Below are 20,216 nucleotides of genomic sequence, written 5' to 3'. Positions count from 1 at the left end.
TTTCAAACACCTGGAGGCCAGTCTGCAGCCAAATGTCCCTTTTCTAATTTGGACTCAGGCAGGAACCTAGTCAGAGAGGCTGCCTTCCCTGAACAACCCCTGCCAGCCACCACAGCCCAGGCGGCGGTCTGGTGGTACCAGAGTCTTTGGGGATATTCCTGAAAATGGCTGGAGTAAAACCAGCTGCCATTTGGTATGAGTCCTATTTTCTCTTTTTTAAACAAAATTTAAAGCACCCATTCAGATATCTCTTCCTGATTTGTGAATTTTGGGGATGATTCCTCAGAAGTAGTAAAATTATCTCAAGTTTTAGGTGGAGTGACTGAGATTCCCTCTCCCCTGGAGCACCAGCCCAGGGTGACCACAGCTGCTGGCAGCCTCCCTTGCCCATACAATGATTAGGTTGGGTGAGCAGATCTCTGAGGTTCTCTCTCCAACCAAATTTTTATGAGTCTATAAACTGGTGATTTATTAGGTAACCTCAAAAGCTAAAATCATATGTTTGACCAAAATAAATTTTTTTTGAACTAAGTCATCCAAGAAAAAAAGGAGTACAAACTAAATGTGGTAAAAGCATCTGTGAGACATTGTACAAAAATCTTAATTTATAGACACATGCCAATGTTAGAGAACCCAAATGAAACAGATGCTCTGTTCAGAGAGGTGGAGAGAAAGGAGAATATCACTGCAGGATTATTTTAAATCATTTAAAGAGAGTAACATTTAGTATAAAGTGAGGCACGTCTTCATGAGAAGAATTACAGGCTACTCTAACCCAAGTTGAAGAACAAGGGAAAAGGCTTCCCAAGAAAGTGAAAGACACAGTGGGAAAATAGAAGCGGAGAGGCATGGATCTGAATTCTCTGGCTTCCCTGCTTTCTAGCTGTGTGTCATCTGGCAAGCTATTTAATTCTTATGAGTCTCGGTTGCCTCTTCTGAGAAATAGGACTAGCAATATCTGAGATAAGGCACTAAAGTACTCGGCATACGGCTTGGCACAGAGTGTGAATTCCATATATTGTTGTTGAAAAATGAAAAAACAAAACCAGTCTCAGTATTGGAATACTGAAGAATGCCCAGGTCCAGAGGTGAGGCACTCCTTATCCGTGGGGATATTTAAAGGATAAAGGAAGGAATTGCATATGTAAAACATAATCTCAGCCAAGCAAGGTGGCTTATGCCTGTAATCCAAGCACTTTGGGCGGCCGAGGCAGGTGGATCACGAGGTCAAAAGATGGAGACCATCCTGGCCAACATGGTGAAACCCTGTCTCTACTAAAAATACAAAAAATTAGCTGGGCGTGGTGGCACACACCTGTAGTCCCAGCTACTCGGGAGGCTGAGGCAGGAGAATCACTTGAACCCGGGAGGCAGAGGTTGCAGTGAGCCAAGATCACACCACTGCACTCCAGCCTGGCGACAGTGTGAGACTCCGTCTCAAAAAAATAAAGACATAATCTCTACAAGAACTTTAAGACAATTTTAAAACTCAACCTGTAAATAAATATATTTGAAGGTAAAAAAAAAATCAGGCCAGGTGAGGTGGCTCACACCTGTAATCCCAGCACTTTGGGAGGCCGAGGCAGGTGGACCACTTGAGCTCAGTAGTTCGAGACCAGCCTGGCCAACGTGGTGAAACCCATTTCTAAAAAAAATACAAAAATCAGTTGGGCATGGTGGTGCACCCCTATAGTCCCAGCTACTCAGTAGGCTGAGGCAGGAGAATCACTTGAACCTGGGAGGCAGAGGTTGCAGTGAGCCAAGATCGTGCCGCTGCACTCCAGCCTGAGCGACAGCAAGACTGTGTCTCAAAAAAATAAAAATAAATAAATAATTAAATAAATCGCTAAGCAAGTTTAAACAAAATAGTGTCTAATTTTTTAGAACAAAAAAAAACAGAGAGTAACTTTTTTTTTTTTTTTTTTAGACAAGGTCTCACTCTATCACCCAGGGTGGAGTGCAGTGACACCACCATGGCTCAATTGACCTTCCTCCCTTAGCCTCCTGAGTAGCTGGGACTACAGGCGCACACCACCACACCTGACTAATTTTTAATTTTATTTGTACAGATGGAGTTTCACCATGTTGTTCAGGATGGTCTTGAACTCCTGGGCTCAAGTAATCCACCTGCCTCAGCCTCCCAAAGTGCTGGGATTACAGGCATGAGCCACTGTGCCTGGCCTGAGAGTATGTTTAAATGCCTACAGAGAGAATGGAAGAAGAAGAAAACAAATTCTAGTTTTGCAAGACTTTTAAGGACCCAAGCATCAGTCCCAAAGTTATCCTCATGCTTTCTTTACATTTTCAGGAGCTCATTGCCAAACTCCATACCCTTCTTGTATAGAAAGGAAAGATACTTTGTTGGCCAAATTCCCACTTTTAAAATATAATTCCATTAAAACTGATAAAATTTGAATTTTGCTCTGGCTCTTAAGAAAAAGAAAAAAAGTCTAGGGGCAGTGGCTCATGCCTGTAATCTCAGCACTTTGGGAGGCCAAAATAGAAGGATTGCTTGAGGACAGGAGTTTGAGAACAGCTCAGGCAACAAAGCAAGACCCTGTCTCTGAAAAAAAAAAAAAAATTAAAAATTAGCCAGGAGTGGTGGTACGTGCCTGTAGTCCCAGCAACTTGGGAGGCTGAAATGGAGGATCAACTGAGCCCAGGAGGTCAAGGCTGCCGTGAGCAGAGATCATGCCACTGCACTCCAGCCTGAGTGACAGAGCAAGACCCTGTCTCTCTCTCTCACACACATACATACACACACACACACACACACACACACACACACACACACAGAAAGAAAGGAAAAGAAAAAGAGTGAGATACCATTAAGATAAACCAGAAGCCTGAGGAACACTCTCATTACATACAGGAAAACAGCTTCTATTGTTATTATTATTTGTGTGTGCATGCAAAATATCAAGAGGATTTTTTCTGGAAAAGGACAGTCCATACCCTTAGCATTGTAATGAGCTTCTTTCAGATAACTGGAGGAACTGGAGCATCTTCCCACATCAACACTTGGCTCAATCTTGAAATCCAAAGGCACATCCAAAGAGGTTCCGGTCAGAATCCAACAGAATCTTTCTGTAGAATCCAATTTGATTTTCTGAAGTCAGGTGACTACATTTGGGGCCACGCCTGCTTATGCAGCTATCCTGACCATTATGTGCTCAGCAATACCTCACAAGTCATTCTGAGATTAACTCTTTGAGCAAACAGGGCCAGGATATCACAGTGACCCAGGCTGTGAAAACACTTCAGGCCAGTTCCTGAGTAGGAATGAACAACAAGGTGGTCACCATGCTGACAGCTATTCCCTGTATGATTTACTTTATCATGAAGTCTAAATTTGATGCTGAAGTGCTAGCCTAAGCTCACTAACCTGCCAACTTAGAGAAGAAGGTAACCATGGCTAGGATGACTGGGAATCTGATGGACTCAATTAAGAATTTCTACAGATGGGAAAACCAAAACTCCTCAGTGGCAAGAGGCCAAAGATGGTCAGCGAATTGTTGTTTCTGGCTGGTAGGTGACATTTCTTCTGTTCACTAAGCCCATTTTGTGATAACAGTTTTCCATGTTGATGGGATTGTTTTCATCACCAAAGGAAAACTGTGGGGCCATGTTCCTGTGACAATCTCTTTATCTCATTCCCAACACCCTCTGTTCGGTGTTTAAACCTCTACAAACCAGGCAAACTGGGGATGATGTGTAGGACCCATACGTGGAGGAGAAAGCAGGCATTGTTTTTACTCACGTTCTCTGCCCCTCCACTAAAGTACCAGTTAGCACAACCACGTAACACAAGTCCTACACTTCTAAGATCAGCCCTACTGACTTTTTCACGGTGAGAGTTGGCTGTTGGAGGCAATTGATTCAACGACCCAAATTCTGATTATTCCTTTTTGTATTTGTCATTTAGAATGTGAATAGTGTACACCTAAAAGCTTTAAGTACATTATCCATCAATAATTTGTACTGCACAAAGCAATATGCTGCTCTGTCTTCAAACAACACAATGCTACAGTCAACACAAAGAGGCAAAACCATGGCAATATGGCAATTGCAATAGAAACTCACCAACATCTTGGAGTCTCTGGATATCACAGGGTGAACAAGTTGAAGGGCCTTGCGACACAGACAGCAATCCTTTAATTCTAAATCATCTTTTTTTCAACAGTTGGAAGTTGACTGCAGTTGAATAATGGAACAAAAATGGAGCTTCAAAATCATGGCGTGCCTGCTTCTTCTGGGTTCTTTTAACTGCAAGAAACCAGTTTTGAAGACCACATAGGGAACTTCTGATGTGATACAAACTTTTGTCTTTTTTTTTTTTTTTTTTTGTCTTTTAAGAGCATTCAAAAACACTTGGTCTGGCTGTTTCAATTTTCTCTTTCTCTCCTTCTATTCCTAGCTCAAGAATTCTATTTACATATGAAAGAAAATAGGAGATGGCTCAGAATAATATGTCCAAGGCCACGCCCAGGAGTCAGGGATTCATGAATTTTGTATCCAGTGTATGGTGTTTCTAGATTCAAATATTTTCAAAGGTAACATGATCTAGGCTCCCTCTATAATGACTGCATTTGATTATGCTCTGGTAATTCTACCAGCTAACTTTATCTCAGAAATGTGGGGTACCCACAATGAAGTGCCTCAACTGTAACCATATACCATTCAGTGAGGCCGTCTAGCTTCACCCTGTCATTGTGGGGTGGCAGAAGGGAGACACCGTGATGGGCAACAAGTCAATCCAATACTCCTACAAGAGCCAGATGGATGTATTATTTATAGTCAGTCTTGGAGCTGTCGTCCTTTTGGGAGTGTGCATGAATTTGATGACCAGCTGTTACAAATTTGTTATCCTCAAACTATTTTAGAAGTTGGGGGGGAAGGGTGGAAAGCCTTTTAAAACTGTGAGTAAAGCAGTATTTGGAGAAACTTCCTGCCTATGTTTTACCAGAAAACTTTGCTGGTTTTCCTTGCTCTTTGGTGAGGTTAGCCCTGTCTTTTTATCCAATTTTCCCATTGACATAGCCTAGTGTGTGCTGTAAACCACGGACCTTTGCTGTGCTTTGGGAACATTTAGAAAACTCTTACCAATTGATTTTCTGAAAATAATTCCAGTGATAAACTTTAAAACACATTGATTTAAAGAAGTATAATCTCATTTTTTTTGAGACAGAGTCTCACTCTGTCGCTAGGCTGGAGTACAGTGGCGCAATCTCAGCTCACTGCAACCTGCGCCTCCCGGGTTCAAGTGATTCTCCTGCCTCAGCCTCCCGAGTAGCTGGGACTACAGGCACGTGCTACCAAGCCCAGCTAATTTTTGTATTTTTAGTAGAGACAGGGTTTCACCATGTTGGCCAGGATGGTCTTGATCTCTTGACCTCGTAACCCGCTTGCCTGGGCCTCCCAAAGTGCTGGGATTACAGTCATGAGCCACCACGCCCAACCAAAGAAGTGTAATTTTTAAATTTTATTTATTTATTTATTTATTTTGTAAAGATAGAGTCTTGTTGTGTCACCCAGGCTGGAGTGCAGTGGCATGATTATGGCTCACCGCAGCCTCTACCTCCTGGGCTCAAGCAATCCTCCTGTCTCAGCTTCCCAAGTAGCTGGGACCACAGGCACATACCACCACACCTAACTAACTTTTTTTTTTTTTGTAGAGGCAGGGTCATGCTATGTTGCCCAGGCTCATCTCAAACTCCTGGGTTCAAGCGATCCTCCTCCTTGGCCTCCCAAAATGATGTGATTACAGGCATGAGCCACCATACCCAGCCTCGAATAAGTATAATTTGTTTTTAATCTTGTCCCTGAAACTTCTCTGCCCTTCCCTAAACTTTCAAACATAAGTTTTGCAACCTCTGCCTGGAGATAAGAAGGGCCAGAATATTTTAGGAAAACCCTTCCTCCCTTAACCAAAGACTTATGCTTCTCTCCTCTGCCCTCCTCCCCCTGCCTAAAGGAAGAACATTGACTTGTAATTATAATTTTTTTAAAATAATGAATACAAGGTTAAATATATTGCACATTGATACCTAATCTATGCTCCTCAAAATAATTTCAAAAAGTTATGATTTTGATTAAAAGTCTATTTTTATATTAGAAGAAATATCTATAGAATGAATCTCAAGACATGTGGTAGGATTACAGGTAACTTTTATTTTCCCATTAGAACTGTTCCTTCATTTATTAAACAAATATTTATTGAGTGTACCTATTAGGCACACAGTACCATGTAGGTCTTGGAATCAAAAGGAAATATAGAGAACAGTTAGGTTATGGACTTCGGTGCCAGACTGAGTTTGTAGTTAGGCTCTGCTGCTCACTACTGTGCTATCTTAGGGAAGTTGCTTAACTTCTCTGGTCCTTAGTTTGTTCATCTGTAAAATGGGGGTATTAATAGCACTACCACATAAGGTTGTTGTGAAGAGTATGTGAGTTGCTGTTTAAATCAACACTTATGTAGCACAATGCACCTGATGCTATTCTAGTCACTTTCCAAATATTCATTAACTGAGTCCAAAGGATTTAACACATTGTATATTATTATAAATGGTGATAAGTGCTATGAATGATAGGAAGACACTGCTGGAACAAAGAATATAAGGAAGGAAAACCTTTCTCGAGATCGGATAGGCAGGAAAGGGCTCTCCAAGGCCATGCATTTCAACTGGAGCCTGAAGGACACAAACCAGCGACGCAGAGAGTCGGGGCAGAGCATTCTGGGCTGAGGGGACATGTGTGCAAAGACCTGAGGATGGAAAATAACATTGTTTATTGGGAAAGCTGAAAGGAACTGGTGCAGAGATTAAACAAGTTGATGTGTTCAAGACATAAGACATTTTTGAGTAACAATCAACAAAACCTGGCAATGTGCTTGTGAAGGCAGGGGAGAATTTAATCAGTACCCCTTGTCATGCTTTCTTGTATTTTTCCAAGTATTTTAGAATAAAGATCACTCAAATCAATTTAAAAAAAAATGACCCCAAAGAACAATGGACATGAATTAAGAGAAAAAAGATATACAAACATACATGACACTTAAACGTATGAAAAGATGATTACCTTTGTTAGGTCATGTTCTATGTTTTAAACATATTTGTAGGCCAGGTGCGGTGGCTCATGCCTATAATCCCAGCACTTTGGGAGGCTGAGGTGGGCGGATCCTTTGAGGCCAGGCGTTCAAGACCAGCCTGGCCAACATCATGAGACCCCGTCTCTACTAAAAATGCAAAAACTAGCCGGGCATGGTGACGCGTGCCTGTAATCCCAACTACTTGGGAGGCTGATGCATGAGAATCACTTGAACTTTATTTATTTATTTATTTTTGAAACAGGGTCTTCCTTTGTCGCCCAGGCTGGAGTGCAGTGCCGTGATTGTAGCTCACTGCAGCTTCAACCTCCAGTGCTCAAGTGATCCTCCTGCCTTAACCTCCCAAGTAGCTGGGACTACAGGTTCCTGCCACTGCACCCAGCTAATTTTTTTTTTTTTTTTTTTTTTTTGTGGAGGCGGGGTCTCACTTTGTTTGCCAGGCTGGCCTTGAACTCCTGCACTCCAGCAATCCTCCTGCCTCAGCCTCCCAAAGTGCTGGAATTACAGGTGTGAGCCACCGCACCCAGCCTATGCCTACTTTAGCTTTAATGCATGCATAAGGTTTAGAACAGTGCCTGACACATAATGTCTTCATACATGCTAGCTTTAAAAACTTATTAACCATTATGTAAAATACCTCTCTCAGTATTTAACAATTTTAGCTTTCTTAGTCAGTTTGTATGGTTTTATATGAGATGAGGATTTGAAATGTAAATCTGTTATAAGTTGTGCCATGGTAGAAAAACAATAGCTATCAATACTTCCCTAACCCCTTTCTTGTAAAAAGCACAAAGCTCTTTGCATAGTCATAAGTTAGAGCCCCCAACACGACGATGAAGTAAATATTACCTGATCCAATGCTGCAATGCCAATTTTTACTAGACAGTATTGAGATACCGGAAGTGACAACCATATGAAAGGTAAATAATCAACGTTTAGTCTTTTATGATAGGCTTGTGTAGGCTTCAAAAGCATTAATTAACTAGAACTCACAACACCTAGGTGAGGTACTTCTTTACCCTCTCAAGCAATGTCATTATCTCAGAGAAGGAAACTCTGTACAAGGTTAAACAACTTAGGACAGGAAACAATTATCTGCTCAAAAATAACAGCACTTTGCCTCTAAATAACACTTTTCAACCAACAGTATCCAGTCACGTTGCAAACCCTAATTAAACATTCTTGGGGACTTAAGTATCTCCCTTTAAACTTGTGGAACAGATTGAAGAAGAGGAGGCAGTTTAGCTAAAATTACACAGCAGGCCACTAGCAGCCAGGATTTAATCCCTTGGAATCAGGTGTAAGGTGGGATTAAAAGCCTACTGTGTGGTAGGTGCTTTGTGTATATCTCTTCAGTCCTTTCCACAGCCCCCGAAGTAAATATCATTGCTTCTTTAATATGAGAACTGAGGACTCTGTGGCTCATGCCTGTAATTCCAGCTCTTTGGAAGGACAAGGCAGGCAGATCACTTGAGGACAAAAGTTTGAGACGAGCCTGGCCAATATGGTGAAACCCTGCCTCTACTAAAAATACAAAAAAAAAAAAAAAAATTAGTCAGGCATGGGGCATGGTGGCATGCACCTGTGGTCCCAGCTGCTCGGGAGGCTGAGGCACAAGAATCACTTGAGCCTGCGAGGCAGAGGTTGCAGTGAGCTGAGAGCATGCCACTGCACTCCAGCCTGGATGACAGAGTGAGACCCTGTCTCAAAAAAAAAAAAAAGATAACCAAGCTCAGAGGAACAGAGCTAGGATAGGTCATCCAAAGCCAACGTGCTTCTACTCCTGTAAGACCACATGTCACAAACAGGAAGAAGAAATAGAAGCAGTCAGACTTATCAGTGTTGTTGTTGTTTTTAATAAGATTGGTTATTTTAGTTTCCTATTGCTTCTATAACAAATTGTTAAGGAACAAAATTTCAACAAATTGATTTCAAAGACCTAATGGGCTTTTATTGGCACTTCATGAATCAGGCAGCATCCCATCTATGAAATAGAAAGGCTCTTCAATGAGCTGAGCAGAGAGGCTGGGCTTTACAGGCAGAAAAGGCTGAAGTAGGCAGAAATAAGGAACAAGGAACAATAAGCAGATTGGTTGTTTCAAAGTGACTTTAAGCAGAGGGGATTTCCTTATCATGCCTAATCAAGTTGACTGGGCCCCATTAGGTTGGTTGCTATGAATTTCCTGTTTTTTGGAAAACTGACCCATTTCTAAGTTCAGTTTGGTTATATGGCCCCTAGCACAAGTGACTCCATTCAGTTTGGTCTGGTCTGCTGGGGCCTAGTGCAGGAGCTCAGTCAACCAATGACCTCTCATAAATTTTATTTCACAAAGTTACCACAAATGTAGTGTAAAACTACACAAATTGATTAAGTTCTGGAGGTCAACGTCTGAAAATAATTTCACTGGACTGAAATAAAGGTGTAGGCAGGGCTGCACTCCTTCTGGAGGCTTGACAGGAGAATCAAGTTTCTTGCCTTTTCCAGCTCCTAGAAACCACTTGCATTCCTTGGCCCATGGCTCCTTCCTTCATCTTCAAAAGCAACATCACAACATCTTCAAATCTCCTCTGACTGTGACACTCCTGCCTCAGTCTTTCACTTACAAGGACCCTTGTGATTACACTGGGCTCACCCGGGTAATCTAGGATAATCATCTCCAGACCCTTAATTTAATTGCATCTGCAAAATCCCTTTGACATGTAAGGTAACACATTTGCAGATTCCAGGGATTAGTACTTAGACATCTTTCGGGGCCATTGTTTTGCTTACCATAGTACTCTTTTGGAGGATTCTCAGAAAACCGGGATCTATGCCTCATCATTTCATCCCCAAGCAGCATTTATTGTACCTCCAGTGGGTACTACTACCCCAAAGTCCCTCTTGATGTGAAGCTTTTTTATCCTGTGGAACAATTGTAATTTATTGAGATACAGCAGGAGGGCATACCTTCAAAATTGGAAAGTTTAAAAAAAATTAAAAATGATAACTATTGATACCTGCAACTGTAATACATGGATGAATCTCAAAATACAGTTATGTGTCACTTAACACCAGATATACATTCTGAGAAATGCATCATAGGGTGTACTTACACAAACTGATGGTATGGCCTACTACACACCTAGGCCATATCGTATAGCCTATTGCTTTTAGGCTACAAACTCATACAGCATGTTACCATACTAAATTATGTAGGCAATTGTAACACAATAGTAAATATTTGTGTACCTAAACATAGAAAAGTTTCAGTAAAAATATGGTAATATAATCTTACGGGACCACTGTCATAGATGTAATCTGTCATTGACCAAAATGCTGTTATGTGGTGCTTGACTGAAATTTAGCTATTTAAAGGAAGCCAGGTTACACACACACACGCACACACACACACACACACACACACACACACAGAGGGTATATATTGTATAATTCCATTTATATAAAATCGTGAAAAATGCAAAGTGATATATAATAATAGAAAGTAGATCAGTGGTTGCCTGAGTTGGGTGGAGGTCGAGAAGGGAGATGGGGTGATCAAGAGACATGAGGAAATTTTTAGAAGTGATAGATATGTTGATCGTGGTGATTTTTTTTCAGAACTTCACAAATCGTGCCTTTTAAATATGTCCTGTTGATTGTATGTCAGCCATACCTCAAGAAAGCTGTTAAAAATAATACAGCTGAGGGAAGCTTGGGAAGCTGAGGCAGATGGATAACTTGAGGTCAGGAGTTTGAGACCAGCCTGGCCAACATGGTGAAACCCCGTCCCTACTAAAAATACAAATATTAGCTGGGTGTGGTGGTGCACACCTGTAGTCCCAGCTACTTGGGAGGCTGAGGTGGGAGGATCACTTGAATCCAGGAGGCAGAGGTTGCAGTGAGCCAAGATCATGCCACTGAACTCCACCCTGGGTGACAGAGCCAGACCCTGTCTCAAAATAATAATAATCATAATACATGAGCAGGCCTTGGTAGCTCACACCTGTAATCCCAGCACTTTGGGAGTCTGAGGGTGGAGGATCACTTGAGGCTAGGAGTTTAAAACCAGCTGGGCAACATAGCAAGACCCTGTCTTTAAAACACACACACACACACACACACACACACGCACACACACACCAGCTGGGCATGGTGACAGAAGCTCACAAGCTTGTAGTCCTAGCTACTCAGGAGGCTGAGGCAGAACGGATCGCTTGAACCCAGGAGTTGGAGGCTGCAGTGAGCTATGATCACACCACTGCTCTCTAGCCTGGGTAACAGAGGGAGACCCTGTCTCAAAAATATGATAATAATACAAGAAAAGAGACTTTAAAATCTTCCGAGGCACACAGGAACTTCATAAAATGAGATTATAGAGCCAGGGAGAAACTTGTATCAAACAGCAGTAACCTTATCTATAAAGCTCTTCAGAAAATTTTTAATGACCTCATTCAGATGTTATCATTTTAGGATGATTGCAGGTTTGCAAGTGTAACATATTTGGCAGTTTGTTTTGCATACTGTCTAAGCTCCACATGGCCTCTGAGGCCCTTTGTGAACTGTGGCAGCCTACCTCTCCAACCTGTCTTCCTACCACACCTTGCCTTGGAATTCATGCTTCAACAATCCCAAGCTATTTATAGCTCCCCAAGCTCACCTGGTGTTTTATGTCCCCAAGTCTTTGAAGAAGACACACCTGGAATGCCCTTCCTCTCTGGCCTCCTTGGCCAGGAGAGGTCATCCCTTCATCTTTTGCCAATTTATGCCCTGTACAAGGTTCCTTGGTTACACTTTCCCCACTATCTTGTAATTAATTGTTTCATATCTGGCCTGTCACTAGCCTATCTGTACTCCCAACCAGGGCATATGGCAGGGATGGCAGGATCTCAACATTTATTTCATGGAACTGGAAATGCTCCCAGTGTGTCATGGTGGTATACATGAGAACCATTAGGATGTCTACAGGGAAGAAGATCCACCAAAAGAAGAGTTCGGATGTTGCTAGATGAAGGGATAAAGCATGGTCCTGAAGTTGGTGGCAGTGACACTCCTGCAGCCTGAACTAGAGCAGTTGGTTCTCAATAGGATGGCAGGACCACCCAGGGGCTTTTAGAAATGGAGGGGGAGTGCAGCTGGCATTTAGTACTCAGGGGCCACGGCGGAAGTAAAGTCCTGTGCAAAGAAGAATGCTCTCGTCCAAAACGCCGATAGGGCCCCCAGTTAGAAACACTACTCAAGGATAAAGTGCGGTGACTCATACCTGTAATCCCAGCACTTTGGGAGGGGGAGGCCAAGGCGGGTGGATCATGAGGTCAGGAGTTTGAGCCCGGCCAACATGGTGAAACCCCGTCTCTACTAGAGATACAAAAAATTAGCCAGATGTGGTGGCACGCAACTGTAATCCCAGCTAGTCGGGAGGCTGAGGCAGGGGAATCACGCAAACCTGGGAGGCAGAGGGTGCAGTGAGCCGAGGTCGCGCCACTGCACTCCAGCCTGGGCGACAAAGCGAGACTCTGTCTCAAAAAAAAAAAAAAAAGACTGCAAATAATCCTCTTCCTTAGTGCTTCATGTGAGTGTGATGTGCAGCTAGTGATGAGGACTGGAATCCTCTCCCTGAAGCGCTGACTCTCTGCACTTACTCCTTGGCCCCTGGGGGTCCCCTGTCCCCTGAACTTCTTTTGCTCCTCAAATACACTGCCTCCTGCCTACCTTAGACCTTCCCTTCATCTGTCCATGGGGCCTGAAGTGTCCACCCCACCTTCCTCTTGCCTTTCTACCTGGCTATTTCTTACTCAACTCTTAGCATGCCACTTCCTCCAGAACCTTCTCTCATTCCTACAGTAGGCCAGGGTCCCCTGATAGAAGCCTCCAGAGTACTCCATGTATCTCCTTAGTAGCATTTATCACAATAATAAAATACTGGTGGAAGGAGGGAGGGCAGACAGTGAGAAAAGGGAAGGCAGACAGTGAGAAAAGGGAAGGCAGACAGGGAGGAGGGAAGGAAGGGAAGAAGACCAATTTGGCTGCTTGAGGAGAGTGGAAAAGCACAAGTTGTTTAAAAACTGAGTTTGGGCCGGGCGCGGTGGCTCACACCTGTAATCCCAGCACTTTGGGAGGCCGAGGCAGGCGGATCACCTGAGATCGGGAGTTCAAGTCAAGCCTGACCAACATGGAGAAACCCTTCTCTACTAAAAATACAAAATTAGGAGGGCATGGTGGCGCATGCCTGTAATCCCAGCTACTTGGAAGGCTGAGGCAGGATAATCGCTTGAACCCAGGAGGGAGAGGTTACAATGAGCTGAGAATGCACCTCTGCACTCCAGCCTGAGCAACAAGAGCGAAGCTCTGTCTCAAAAACAAACAAACAAAACAAAAACTGAGTGTGACCCTTAGCTCTGCTCCTTAGTAATTGAGGACCTTGGATAAGTTATCTAAGTGATCTGAACCTCAGTCCCCACATCCACAAAATGGAGATAAAGGGTGCTCGTGGCAATTAAATTAGATAAGTATATGGAAATGCCTTGCTCAGTGTCTGACACATGGTAGGTGCTCAAAAAATGTCAAACCTTTTTACCTTCTCTCCTTCTCCCTCTTCCCCAAATGGAAGGGCAAGTAAGGGTGAATATTTAACTGAGAAAGGTGGACTGAAAAAGCCTTTGTGACTAGCTTGCTAGAGAGAACATCTATAATCCTCCTAAATTGGTTTGAGAGGCTCTGTGAACACAAAAATGTCTTAAAGGAAGCCTGTGGTCAGAGGATGAATAGTCATAATTTGTGAGAGTGGAGGCAATGGGTAGAATTCATAGACATTGGCATGGTCGTGTTGCTCAAATATTCATAAAAGATCTACCCTTTTCTGCACAATCCCTCCATTATTGGAACGCTAAGCATGTGAGAATTATTTATAGCCTACTGCTCAAGGTCATCACCAAGGTCTGATTGCAAAAATTCAAAAAATTGCAACCTCAGGCATAAATGGATTAATGTCTCTGAGACTAGAGCCCTACCAAGATTCTACTAATGCAAAACACGATGGTTTGGGAAGAGTCAGTGACGATCATCTGAGGTGGAGTCTAGCCACTAAGGTAGAAAGAATTCCAAATGATGACAATTTGTATTGGTATGATTTGCCTAAACCTCTGGGCACATTTGCAATCCCATTATTAAAACTGATAATAACATCATAAAACAGTGTCATTATCTTTAGAGGAGAACATCTGAGCAAGTATGTTACCCTAAAGGCAAACAGACTCTTAGAAATTCGGTACGTAGAAGACTTCTAGGGTCATCATAAGAGTCTCGCTTCCTTTCTAAGCAAGCCACCCTACTGATTTTTTGAACAATATGGTAGTAATGAAGTTTTACCGGGCAACTTGTTTGCTACTTCCTTTACACCTGACACCATGTAAATTAAGAGCACTTGATTGCTTTGCTGGCAAAGCAAAGGCAGCTGCTAGATCTGCTGTTAACCAGTGATAGCGCCCACCTCTTTAGTGAACCCTAAAAGGTATTAGTATATCTTCACTAATGCTGTAAAGAAAGAGAGGTGTCTCCTGGTTAAAGCCCTAAGCTACTTACTTGCTTCTCTTTCTCAGACAGGCTTCTCAAACCTACCATCTTTGATCTACAAGTCCTAAAGCGTTTCCATGCTATTGCCTTTGCCAACTCCTCAAGGTTTTAAAATTGGAAGTCACTCATCCTGGGACCCTCTCAGTCTCGGGATGATTGGTCACCCCAGCTCAGGACAGATTCTCTCCACTCCACCCAACCACTAACATCTGTATTATCTGCCTCCCCCAAGCACTTAATCTCTTTTCATACCTTTTTTTTTTTTAATAGAAAGATACCAGAAGGAAGTGATAGAGAGAGGCACGTGTGGGAAGTATGTACAAATTCACAGTGTTTTTTCTTAGTTTTCAACTTTTTTTTTGGAAACAGGGTCTCACTCTGTCACCCAGGCTGGGGTATAGTAACGTGATCTCAGCTCACTGCACTCTCTGCCTCCCAGGCTCAAGCTATCCTCCCACCTCAGCCCCCAAGTAGCTGGGATTACAGGCACGCGCCACCATTCCCAGCTAATTTTTGTATTTTTAGCAGAGATGGGGTTTTGCCATGTTGGCCAGACTGGTCTCAAACTCCTAACCTCGGGTGATCCACCTGCCTCGGCCTCCCAAAGTGCTGGGATTACAGGCGTGAGCCACCACACTTGGCCTTTTTTTTCCCCCTTGAGACACAGTCTGGTTCTGTTTCCCAGACTGGAGTGCAGTGGCATGATCACAGCTCACTGCAGCCTCAACCTCTCAGGCTCAAGCAATCCTCCCACCTCAGCTTCCTGAGTAGCTGGGACTATAGCCATGCCTGGCTAATTTTTAAAATCTTTTTGTGGAGATGAGATCTCACTGTGTTGCCTAGGCTGGTCTCAAACTTCTGGGCTCAATCAGTCCACCTACCTTGGCCTCCTAAAGTGCTGGGATTACAGGAATGAGCTGCCGTGCCCAGCTGGTAATAGATTCTTTATCAAAACTGTTACAAGTTAATTATTAGATGAACATCAGAATATGGTAGCAATTAATAGAATTCAAAATCTCAGAAGGAGGGTGTACCAAATTTTAGATGTCTTAACATATTTAGGAAATAGGAGATTTATCATCCTATAGAGTAAATGGTTCATGTTAGGAAGGTTGGGCCTCAGCTTCAGCCTCCTGAGTAGCTGAGACTACAAGTGTGTGCCACCACACCAGGCTAATAAAAAAAAATTATTTTTGTAGAGACAGGGTCTCACTATGTTGCCCAGGCTGATCTCAAACTCCTGGCCTCAAGCAGTCCTCCCACCTCAGCTTCCCAAAGTGCTAGAATTACAGGTGTGAGCACACACGGTCCTGATATTTTTCTTGTTATTTATTTTTGTTGAGCTCCAAGAGATCAGGAGCTGTGTTCTGTTGTGCTCACTACTATATTCCCTGTACTAGAACAGTTCCTGACACACAGCAGAAACTTAATACATACTTGCTGAATACTGTAATGAATAAGCTGAGAGCTGAGGATGAAAAGAAGCCAACCATTTAAACACCTCGGGGAAAATCTAGGCAGGGAGGAGGTCCTGAGAGAACCTTGAGGCTTAGTCTGTTCTAGGGCATGAAGAATGCCCTGTGTACTTGGAGGAAAGTGAGGCAGCAGGAGGAAAAAATAGGAGAGAAGAGAGAAATTGGCAGGGGCAAGATGGCTTAAGGCCTTTTTCCCCCATAGGAAGTTTGGATTTTATTTTAAATTAAATGGGAAATCACTAAAGGTTTATAAGTACGAGAGTGACATAATCTGACTTATACCATTTAAAAGATATTTTTCAATTTGAGTGATTAGGAAGATGGAAGTAAGTAATATCAGAGATAGAAATCACATATGTAAGAGAAGATTTGCAGGGGGTAAATACTTTTGGACATGTTGAATGTAATGTACTTCTGGCTGGGTGAGGGGGCTCACGCCTATAATCTCAGCACTTTGGGAGGCCGAGGCAGGAGGATCCTTTGAGCCCAGGAGTTCAAGACCAGCCTGGGCAACATAGTGAGACCTTTTCTCTACTGAAAAAATAAAATTAGCCAGACATAGTGTCAAGCTACTGGGGTGTAGGGGTGGGGTGAGATTGGAGGATCACTTGGCCCTGGGAGGTTGAGGCTGCTGAGCAGTGATCTCCAGCCTGGGTGACAGAGGGAGGTCCTGTCTCTCTCTCTCTCTCTATATATATAAAACTTCCTTTGTGGCTTTCACAGTATCCATACTTTAAAATAATTTATGATTAAGAAGGAATTAATACCTACCTCTGAAACAGTACAGCCAACCAATTCCATTGTTATTTACAAGAACCTGATATTAAAGATGGTTGTTGATAATAATGATAATAGGTATCAAGTATGGAGCAGTTTCTATGTGTCAGGCCCTATGTCAACCACTTAACAACCTTACCTCATGGAAGCATCATAGCAACCCTTATTAGAAGAGGCTTTATTATGTTTTACAGTTGGGGAAACTAAGACTAAAGAAGATAACTCATTCAAGGTCAATCAGCCAGTAAATAGCAGAGTTGGAACTCAAACCCAGGTCTAGTTTGATGACAAAGCTGTTCCTTTAAGCAATTTGCCATAACATGAACCTAATGGGAAATGTTGCTTGGATCACTGGTTATGGCCATCATTCACAGAGATACTGAACCCCGAGTTTTCTTTAACATAGCCTTTACCCTGTAGAAACGTTTAAACTTCATTTCAGAAGAGAAATATCTATTTGAGAAATAATCTAAGTAAATTTATCAGATGCTTTACCCCAGAAAGACTTTGGTCTTGGTATTTTGGTTTTTGTTGTTGTTTGAAACGGAGTCTCGCTCTGTCGCCCAGGCTGGAGTGCAGTGGTGCGATCTCGGCTCACTGCAACCTCCGCCTCCTGGGTTCAAGCAATTCTCCTGCCTCAGCCTCCCGAATAGCTGGGATTGCAGGTGCCCACCACCAGGCACGGCTAATTTTTGTATTTTTGGTAGAGACGGGGTTTCACCATTTTGGCCAGGCTGGTCTCCAACTCAGGTGATCCGCCCACCTCGGCCTCCCAAAATGCTGGTATTACAGACGTGAGCCACCGCGCCCGGCCGGTATTTTGTGAAGAACAAACTACAAGGTTTGTTCTTCAACTATTTTGGGGTCACCTTGACATGGAGGAGAGGTGAATGGAAATAAAACTTATTCTTCCCAGTGTCTTTAGAATGTAGGCACTGAAACTGAGTGAAACTGCCACCCAGTGTTCCTGGGAACCAGCGATTCTGCAGTCAACAGAAGTTTGCTTTTCCAACAGCTGGAAACGCCAGAGTTGGACACAGCCTCAAGAACTGAGGCTGCCTTGTTCAGACTTTCACACGGTCCCTTTCCTTCCACAGAGGCCTCTTTTTCTTCTACATCCCGCATCTGCCGCTTGGGACACTCATTCTGGAGGGCAGCACCAAGTCTTCCAAAAACCAGCGCCGCTTTTTTAAAGGGATCTAGGCCAGCCCCTATCTGAACTCTGTAAGATGTTTTTTTGTTTGTTTTGTTCTGGTTTTGAGACGGAATTTCGCTCTTGTTGCCCAGGCTGGAGTGCAATGGTGCGATCTCGGCTCACGGCAACCTCCGCCTCCCAGGTTCAAGCGATTCTCCTGCCTCAGCCTCCTGAGTCACTGGGATTACAGGCATGGCCCACAACACCCAGCTAATTTTTGTATTTTTAGTAGAGACGGGGTTTCTCCATGTTGGTCAGGCTGGTCTCGAACTCCCGACCTCAGGTGATCCGCCCGCCTCGGCCTCCCAAAGTACTGGGATTACAGCCGTCAGCCACTGCGCCCGGCCAACTCTGGACAATATTTATTGCTCTGCTTTTTAGTGTCTGAAGAAGAAAGAAGAGGACAGGAAAGAAACTTCAATCTGAGAGTTGAGGACACGTCCCGGAGCAGAGGAGGACCATGCTCCCAAGTCCCCCGTCACCTTGACACGCAGACCGGTAGCCAGGACTGCGAAGAGGGGGGAAACCAGCCCCCCGCCCCGCCCCGCTACGCCGCCAGCCATTGGCCGGTCCGAAAGACGCGGGGCGTTGTCGGTTTGAATGAAAGCGCCAGGAGCCGGGGCGCAGGCGCAGAGGAGGGCGGCGTTGAGGCCGGCGGAGCGGCGGGACCCCTAGCTGGCAGAGGGACGCTCCGGGGAAGCGAGGGGCGCTAAGAGCTCTGGCCCACGTGACCTGCCGGGGGCGGGAGCAGGGGCGCGCCGGCCTCCTGCGGTGCCCCTGCCTTGGGGAGGGGCCGTGACCACCCGCCTGTCGCCCGAGGCGGCCGCCGCTGCACCTTCACCGCGTACCCGGGACCCGCCCGCCCGCGGGAGGTGAGCGCTGCCGCGACGCGGAGTCTGAGGCGTTTGAGGGGCTCTCGGAGGGAGGTGACAGGGAGGGGTTCGTGTGCGTGCGTGTGGGGCTTCTGTGTCCAGAGGTCTGGGGGTGACGTCCTTTGTTTTGGGCGGGGGGCGGGCAGGGGGCTTGCGGGACCTGTGGGCTCTGCGGGAACGCGGCGCCGATGCTCAAGAAACCAGAAACTCGGCTTGAGGAGTTGCTACTTTTTTGTTGGAAAGTCTTAAAATGAGAGTAGAGCGTAAGAGCCTCACTCCCGAGTATTTTTTTTTAAGATAAAAAGTATACTAGGGTCCAGCGACTTCTTACTACTATGAATGTGAGTAACAAATTGTGAATTAAAGCCCGAATCCCCGTGGAATTCAATCCGAGGCTGATTGCAATCACTTGGAGTCGGGCGCTTCCTACCTAAACCAGGCAGTTTATGGCAAATACCTGCCTTGACCGTGTTTAAATCAGTGAACTTTGGGGCACCAACTGGTCGATTTACCATAGAAATTGATAGTTGCTGCAAAAAGAGTAAGTAAACATAAAACGTTAAGAAAACCCTTTCCTGAAATCTACAAAATACCTTCAGATAAAAAAAGAAAAAAATCTGTAATTTCCTTGTTTTAATAATAACCAATTAGAGCATTTGAACTAGTAGCATTTGAACTCTGTTAAAGAAGACGAGTAAGGATGGAAATTTTATTTGCCTTAATGCATAATTTAACCACGCCGTAGAATTGAACGAAGTAGGTTCTTGACTTTCCTTTCTGTCGGGTTTGCATTGGAGCGTTCGTGGGGTGTGCTGGAAGTTAACAGGACCAACCGAGCTGAGTTTTCAAGCTGCCACTTTAGAAGGGTGTACCGAAGATTTCTGGCCTGATAATAGCCGGTGTGATTGCTTCTGATAAATACCACCTTTGCTTGGGTTCTCACTATTCAGGAGCAGCTTTAGTTGATTGTTTAGAAGTGAATAAACAACATTAAAAAGGGTGGATCACTGTTGGTTGACATGGTGTGTGTAAGGTGAGAGGGGCCTCAGGGATTAGGGGTGGTCTCACATCTACTCCTCTTTACAACTACCACGGAGTCGTTTTCGCCAGCTATTTCCCAGGCTATTATTTATAATTTAAGTATTGGAGCGGCTTCAAAGTAAAAAGTTGTGTGATGTTGTTGTAGAGGCATGTCTCCAAAATCCTCTCTGGTCAGATAAGCAGTTTAGTTGTATTTTCTTAC

General features: G+C 44.0%; 2 protein-coding genes across 8 annotated transcripts in view; one reads left to right on the top strand and one right to left on the bottom strand.

Annotated features, from left to right (window-relative positions):
* AKNAD1 (AKNA domain containing 1) overlaps positions 1-3,067 on the bottom strand; it is a 41,075-nt gene extending 38,008 nt beyond the window's left edge. For 5 of the 6 annotated variants that reach the window (XM_058439506.1, XM_058439503.1, XM_058439501.1 and 2 more), the window contains exon 1: positions 2,956-3,067. The gene's annotated coding sequence lies outside the window, so the exon portion shown is untranslated. The remainder of the gene's footprint in view (positions 1-2,955) is intronic. The other variant, XM_058439502.1, reaches the window with a different exon arrangement.
* A 15,698-nt stretch (positions 3,068-18,765) lies between these two features.
* The window catches only part of GPSM2 (G protein signaling modulator 2), a 50,189-nt gene continuing 48,738 nt past the window's right edge, over positions 18,766-20,216 (top strand). For both annotated transcript variants that reach the window (XM_032155166.2, XM_032155167.2), the window contains exon 1: positions 18,766-18,973. The gene's annotated coding sequence lies outside the window, so the exon portion shown is untranslated. The remainder of the gene's footprint in view (positions 18,974-20,216) is intronic.

This window comes from Hylobates moloch, unplaced genomic scaffold (genome assembly GCF_009828535.3).
Source record: "Hylobates moloch isolate HMO894 unplaced genomic scaffold, HMol_V3 SCAFFOLD_5, whole genome shotgun sequence".
Lineage (NCBI taxonomy): Eukaryota > Metazoa > Chordata > Mammalia > Primates > Hylobatidae > Hylobates > Hylobates moloch.
This window is presented reverse-complemented; position numbering and strand designations above follow the sequence as displayed.